Below are 7,174 nucleotides of genomic sequence, written 5' to 3'. Positions count from 1 at the left end.
CAGTGGATGGTCTATAGTTGTATATCCTGTTATTACCTGTAGCACAGTGGGATCCTTTATAGCATTCATTCCCAACATAAAGGAAAAGAGAAAACACAAAATGAAGTAGAGTGATTATCTGGCTAGGTAAATCCCCTGAGATGAATTTTCCTTATAATGAAGTCAGCTGTGTGGAAAAAAAATCCAACAAATGGCTACTTCATAAATCTTGCCATACAGTGTTTGCATGGATCCTTGTAGCTCAGAAGCAGCATTTGACTAAGCTACTACATGGGGTAAAAATATCTCTGCACCCTGTTTGACTAAAAATGGCTGAAGATACACAACTCTTATCCCTGGAAAAATTCAATTCAGTTTGGCAAATATTTATCAAGCACCAACTGTGTTCCAGGGATGGAGGCAGAAAGCCATAATCCATGACCCCGAGTAGCACCCAGAATCCCAGACACCAGGGAAGGGGCACCTTGAATCACTGATGAGAAGGAAGAAGTCCATTCAAAGGGAAGGAAGGTGTATTTTCCACTGTAAATTAATAAACCAGTATCTCAGTCAGTGAGAAACCGGTATGGTAGTCTGGTTAAATAAGCCTGGTTAACACAGCCAATCCTTGATAACAAGCAACTCTGATTTCTGGCTTTTTCACCTGAGGCCTGGGCGCCAGATCATGCCGCAGGTGCAGGTAATTAAAATCATTTTGGGAGGGGAGAGGAAGCTCATGTGCTCCCTCTTGTCCCAAATCCCCACAGTGCACTAGGCACAGTCCTTGTTTCTGGTGACTCCTAGCCCTCCTCTCTTAAGCATTCTGAACCAGGTGAGGGAAGAAGTGGTGGTCAAAGGCAGGAGGGATGGGGGTGGTGGTGGTGGTTGGTGGTGAAGAGAAAATAGCAGACAGACAGACACACAGAGAGAAAGAGAGAGACAGGGAAATGGACAGAGGCTGTCAGGGAGGCAGAGCCACTGAGGGTAGGTATCTTTTTTTTAATCTGACATCATTTTCGAATAAATTTTAGTAATTTGGAACTGGGAGCCCCTAGCCTGGGTAGCTAGCCAGCCTTAACCTGACATTTTAAACACAACAACTGACTGTGGGGAATTTATTATAAAATTCAAACAGATTTTAAAGAATTCCTGGAAGCAAAAAATGATGGCTCTTGCTGTTAAACTCTGACTCTGCTAAAGTCAGCAGCCCTGGACCAGTGCCTCAAAACCCTTTCTCTATTGTGGAAGAAGAGAACTGATACGAGGGTGGAGAGAAAACCAGCTGTTTTTGCCTCAACAATTATTAACATTATGATTGTCATCTTTCCAGGGGGTAGACCACTCAAAGTTAGATGTTTGGACACAGGGATTTTAATTATTAACTCCTGCCCCTAGTATTTTCTAGGCAGAAATCTGTGTTCCTTGGCCTGTTACCCTGGGGTTTCACAGAAGTGCTTAGCTATATATTTAAGCAGGTCCAGAGCTGCTTTTCTTTTTCTTTTCTCTCTGACTGTAACTTACATACCATAAAACTCATCTATTGTAGGCATACAAGTCATGATTTTTAGCAAATTTATGGAGTTGTGTAACCATCATAACAATCCAGTTTTAGAATATTTCTATTGCCCCCAAAAGATCCTTCATGCTCATTTGTAGTCAATCCCTCTCCCACTCCAAACCTCAGGCAACCATTTATTTTGTCTCTATTTGAACTTCTTTTCTAAGCAAAATTTTGGCCATAACCATCCATCAACTCTTATACCTCTACCAGAAGGCAGGGTGGCCCTCTGGGTAAGGATACAAATTGCATTCTTCAGTGTTTACAATGGAATGTAGTTTTAGGCTTGTGTGTCTGTAGTGGGCCATGGCCAGGCCTCCCCATGGAAAGTACCCAAGTGGACATTAATGGAAAAATCTTAGGCCTTGCAGTATAGGTGCAGGGAAAGGGAAACTGCTCCAAGTTCTGGCACACATAACAGGAACTTCAAGGCCTAGGTGATGCCGCCTTCTCCTGAGTAGCAGGGGGATTGCTTTATGTGGAGGTACAGTTGGTCGCAGTAGCTCATGGTTCTTTATGCTTTGGACCTGTGGACACCTCACTTTGTGTGGGCTCTCAAGACACATGAGACTTTGAGTACACCTTCACAGGATACAAGAGAGCAAACAAATGAGCCTGCTGCCTCATCTATATCCCTCGCACTGCTTCTCTCTTGCTTCAGGGAGAAGCCAGTTTTAAGAGTAACTGTGAGCTGAGTCTCAGCTGTCACTTGAACCCTGACAGACTCCAAGTTCTGGCTCCAGCAGTGTCTAAGAAGGCGGCAGTGGTCCTGCTTCAATCGATGGCATGGAACATCTGCATTCTGCTCCCTCACTGGGGGTAATCTTGACTAGCCTGTCATACAGCTATTTCTCAAAACTCCAGCTCAAATATGTTGTTCCTCGGTTCTTTGTTGACCCTTATATGGGACGGAGAGAGCCGAGTTCAAATCACATTTCTTCTGCTTGCTTGTGTAACCTTGGACAAGTTACCTGTCATCTCTAAATCTTGTTTAAAAAAAGAGATAGTATGTATCTAGGTGGGTTATTGTCAGGGTAAAATGAGGTAATATAAAGCATTGCCCAGTGCCTGGCATGTAGTAAACGCTTAATAAATAGCAATGGTAGTGATGCTCACATTTTGACATGGGTGCTTTCACAGGCCTATTGTGAGATGTTTGCATCAGAACCTCTCCCTATTCAAATCAGCCAAGTCAGAGTGTTCTTTGGTCTGGAAAACAGTGAGGAAGGAGAGGGGGAACTAACATTTGTTAATTCTTATAATGTAGGTGGTAGAAAACAATAATCATTATAATCTCATTTTAGAAATGAGGCAACTGAAACTTTATCTTGGCTAAAGTCACTCAAGTTGATCTGCATCTAAAGCCAACACCTTTCCCACCTGAAATTGCTCAAGATCTTGGTAGAACAAAAGCTCTCCACCCACCTGTGGGAGGGGCCCCAACTCCTACCTGCCATGGGGAAAACAGTCAACCCTCAACAGTATCTAATTGGAATATGCAGAAATCCAAAGGAGACACATATTTTCCCATGTGAGCTGGGATCACAGCTCATATTCCAAGTATGACAGGGATGGTATTACACAGGGAGTCCCTGAGGGGGCTTGGGAGAGAGTAGTAGTAAGGAGCCCTGCGGTTGGCCTGAAGAGAGTGGAGTAGCTTTGGAGTCCTTCTCTGAAGAGCGTACAACAGAAGAATGGCCAATCTCCATCCTCCATACCCTCAAGTCCAGATTATGCACAGGGTCCTACTTCTGGCAATCCATATATTTTGTGTGTATATGTGCTTAGTGGAGATTCCCCTCCTTCAGTAAATTTCTCCTGGTTAATTTCACTTAGCACTGATGTTTTCCTCACTCTGAAGCCTCTCAAGACTTAGGTATCCAGTTAGAATTAGCTTTTCCTGCACTCCATTAGGTTACAATGCATTATTCTACATAGTCCATATGCTACATCATAACTATCTTCTGCTTGACTCTTCAATTAGACCTTAAGATCTGTGTTCTACACTTTTTGAATTTTTTCCACTTCCCCAACACTAAGTGTAGCAATATATTGGATACTTGATAAATGCTTGTGGAGTGACAAAATAAGTCACAAATCCTAAGAGTCTTTAGATTAGGGTTTTTTCCTACAGTTTTATCTGAACAGAAATAAAATACTTAAATAAATGACTAAACTTTGTGTTTAGTTTACAAAAATGAGCCAATTGAAGTGAAATGCTGAAGAAAAAAATTAGTATTTGCTGCAGAGAAATTATGTGCTTTCAACTCATTTCTGGCCAGTAGGGGTTTAGTCACAGGGAGGTTGTCGACCACCCTCCTGAGCTCTCATTTGTCATATGCCTTGAGAGGAACATATGGATACCCCCATCAGATGCAAAGGGGGTGCCTGTGACTACAAGTATAACACTGTTTTGCCAATGTTCCTGCTCCTTTTGGAGGATTCACCTTCATTCTGACTCACTTTCTTAAATGTTTACCTTTATATTTGCCAACTGTTGGAACTGGTGTTTCAACTGTTCTGCCCATCTGCTGGGAGAAAACTTTGAGATTATGTCACAGTTTTTGGAACCTCAAATCACATAGGTTTGGAACTGGAGAACTTAAAAATCAATAAGTCTAACTCCTTCGTTCATATGTTCACAATGCCTCTTCACTTCCTTGTGTCTGTCAGTCCCAGTGCTAGGTGTTGGAACTGCAGAGACATAACGTGTGTTTTCTGGACTCCTGGCACTTACACTGTAGCAGGGAAGATAGACATGAAGATAGACTCAAGAAAACGATGCAGGTGCCGTGATAAAGGGGTATCCAGGGAACACGTGCTATGCACAGGAGGTGAGCTGAGTCTTTATACGTGGTAGATATGGTAGAGTGTGTACTGAGGGGAGTAAGTGGGAAGAGATTAGTCAAATATACAACTAGAGGAAGCTGGTACCAGATCAATAAACATTTACAGAGCACCAATTATGTATCAGGTTGCCAGATTCCATGCCAATTGCTGAAGACATGAAAGATACAGCCTTACTCTCAAGGAGTTTATAATTTAGTGGATGTAAACAAATTACAATACATTGTGATAGATGCACTGCCTGTATATGTTAAAGATATAAAGGAAGAAATAATCAGTTCTACTCAGAGGTGGAGGGTGTGTATGGACGACCACCTGAAGATGACGTAATAGGCTAAGGTTTACCAGGTAGTGGGGAGGGCACTTCAAACACAAGGAACAACATGTGTACAACACAGTGTAAAGTCTTCCAGGAACTTTAAACAGTGTGATATGGCTGTGCATTTAGTTCACTTGGAGGGAGTAGCAGGGGATGGCACTGCACAGACAGCACAGAACTAAATCTCAACAGGCTATATTCCATGTTAAGCTTAGAATGCATCCTAGAAGCAATTAGGAACCACTGAAAAGTGGATCGATCAAGGGATAAAGGGAGTCAGTTTGTGTTTTAGAAACAGCCCTCTCTACGCTGGTTGGAGGATACACAAGAATCGTCTATATTATTATCATCAGTTCTTTTCTGTCTGTTTCATGATAATAAAAGAACACTCTACTAGCAGGGTGAGAAGGGTCTAGAGGGAACAGAGGGACTAGGTACAGGCTATCACCATGGTCAGTATGAGAAGTGATGAGTGTCAGAACTGAGAGTGGTGAAGGAAAAGAAGAGTGAACAGACACAAGAGATGGTCAGGAGCTGAAGTCCACAGGACTTGGGGAGGGACTGGGTGGGTGGGATGAGAGAGAGGGAGGAGGCCAGGATGGCTGCCAGGTTTCTGATGTGGGTAGATGGGAAGAATCATTCTCTGAAAACAGAGATAGAGGTGGATGAATAGGCTCAGGGAGAAAGATGAACTCACATTTCAACATGTGCTGGAGATGCCTGTCAGACATCCAGACAGAAATTTCTAGCATGCAGGAGTATTTATAAGCCTAGAGCTCAGATATGATGGATGGCTAGAGATATCCATTGTTGAGTCATCAGCACAGAATTGGAAGCTGAAGCCATAAAAGAGACTGAGTCTGCACAGGCAACTCAAGGAGAGTACAAACAGGGCCATGGGGCCACCTACATTTAGGGACAAGTAGGGGAATGAGGAGTCAGACAAGGAGACAGAGAAGAAACAGCAATCCAGGGCAGAAAGGAATCATGAGAAACTTGGAAACAGAGTGAGAAGGCTTAAGGGAGGGAGGAGAAAAGTGTCAAATGCTGCACAGATACTAAATAAACTTAAGATTTTAGATGGACAGTATTGAATTTGGCCCTAGGTCAACTTTGTCCTAGGGAACTTTGCCAGAGTGGTTTCAGTGGTGCGTCTGGGGGCAGAAACCTGACTGCAGTGAAGAGAAAAGGGGGGAGGTGTAATACTGCAGCTGTGGGTGCTCTTTGTAAGACACTCACCATGTGGGGAAAGGAGATCTGAGATATTTAGAGGACGCAGGATTGAGGGCAGGGTATCAGTTTTGTTTTGAGCCTGGAGAAACTTGAGCAAGTTTACAAGGTGTGGTACGGGTGGGGGTGGGAGGAGCCATTAAAGAGGGAGAGTTGAAAACAGAGGAGAGAGAAAGACTAGCTGCAGGAGCAATGTCCAGAAGAGCAGAGGGAGCACTGACCAAAGACAGTGGCAAGAGACTGGAAGACAAAAGGTGAAAGAGGGCAGAAAGGAGTCACACTGTAGGTACGAGATTGGGAAATCAAGGGAATTGATGCCGAAGCTTCAATTTTATCTGCAAAAATAAGAAAGTGAGGAAACTAAGGCCCAGAAGGGTGGTGACCTGCATGACAACTCACAGAGAGTAAGATTTTAATTCAAGTTTCTTGACTCCTTGCCTGGTGCTCTTTTTACTCCCTAGATAACACTCACTTGTTTTGAAGACACTTTCATCACTTGAACATCTGTTTCACAATGGGGCTTTTTGTGCCTTTCTTTTGAAAGACTACTAGGCAAGCCTTGCTTCACACAAGGGCCATGTGTCACCAAGGACAGTAAGCCTGCCTAAACCCTGGTTTGGGACCCAGAAGACTTGCCCTCTTAAAATGGGTAAGATAACGAAGTTCACCCTTGGATAGCGATCCTGACTTACTCATACCACTTTCCAGTGCTTAGAAGATGTGTCCAACACTCAAACTGTGACGATCACCTCACCGAAAAATATTCTGGAGAAACACCTGGAGGGGAGAGTATGGTGTTATGGGGGAAGGAGTGGTTGAGAGTAAACACTGGACAAGTCTCTTGGCCTCGCTACACGTTTCCAAGGTCCCTTCCAAGTGTAACACCCATATTTGAGAAGGAGGTGGAAAGGGCCAAGACAGTGAGGTAGATGACTAGAGCTAGCCAAAGGAGCACACGGAGAAAACAGCCACCAAAAAGTGAAAGGAGGATAATAAAGATTAGAGTCATCTAATTAGCCCTGGATGGGTCCTGTCAAAAGAAACAGAAATAAACAGATAGTGTGCAATTTGAGTCCAAATCACACCCACTTAGAAAACAGTTTGCGCTCTTACTTATATCACATTAGGAAAAAGGAGAGAAAACACCTTCGTATCACAATCACAAATTTTAGAATTAGAAAAGATAAAATGCACAAAATCATTTAAAAATTAAAAAGCTACTTATATGCTACTGCTAAGGA

Source organism: Camelus ferus, chromosome 27, assembly GCF_009834535.1.
Source record: "Camelus ferus isolate YT-003-E chromosome 27, BCGSAC_Cfer_1.0, whole genome shotgun sequence".
In the NCBI taxonomy this organism is placed as follows: domain Eukaryota; kingdom Metazoa; phylum Chordata; class Mammalia; order Artiodactyla; family Camelidae; genus Camelus; species Camelus ferus.
The sequence above is the reverse complement of the archived record's forward strand: the minus strand, read 5'-3'. Positions refer to the sequence as shown.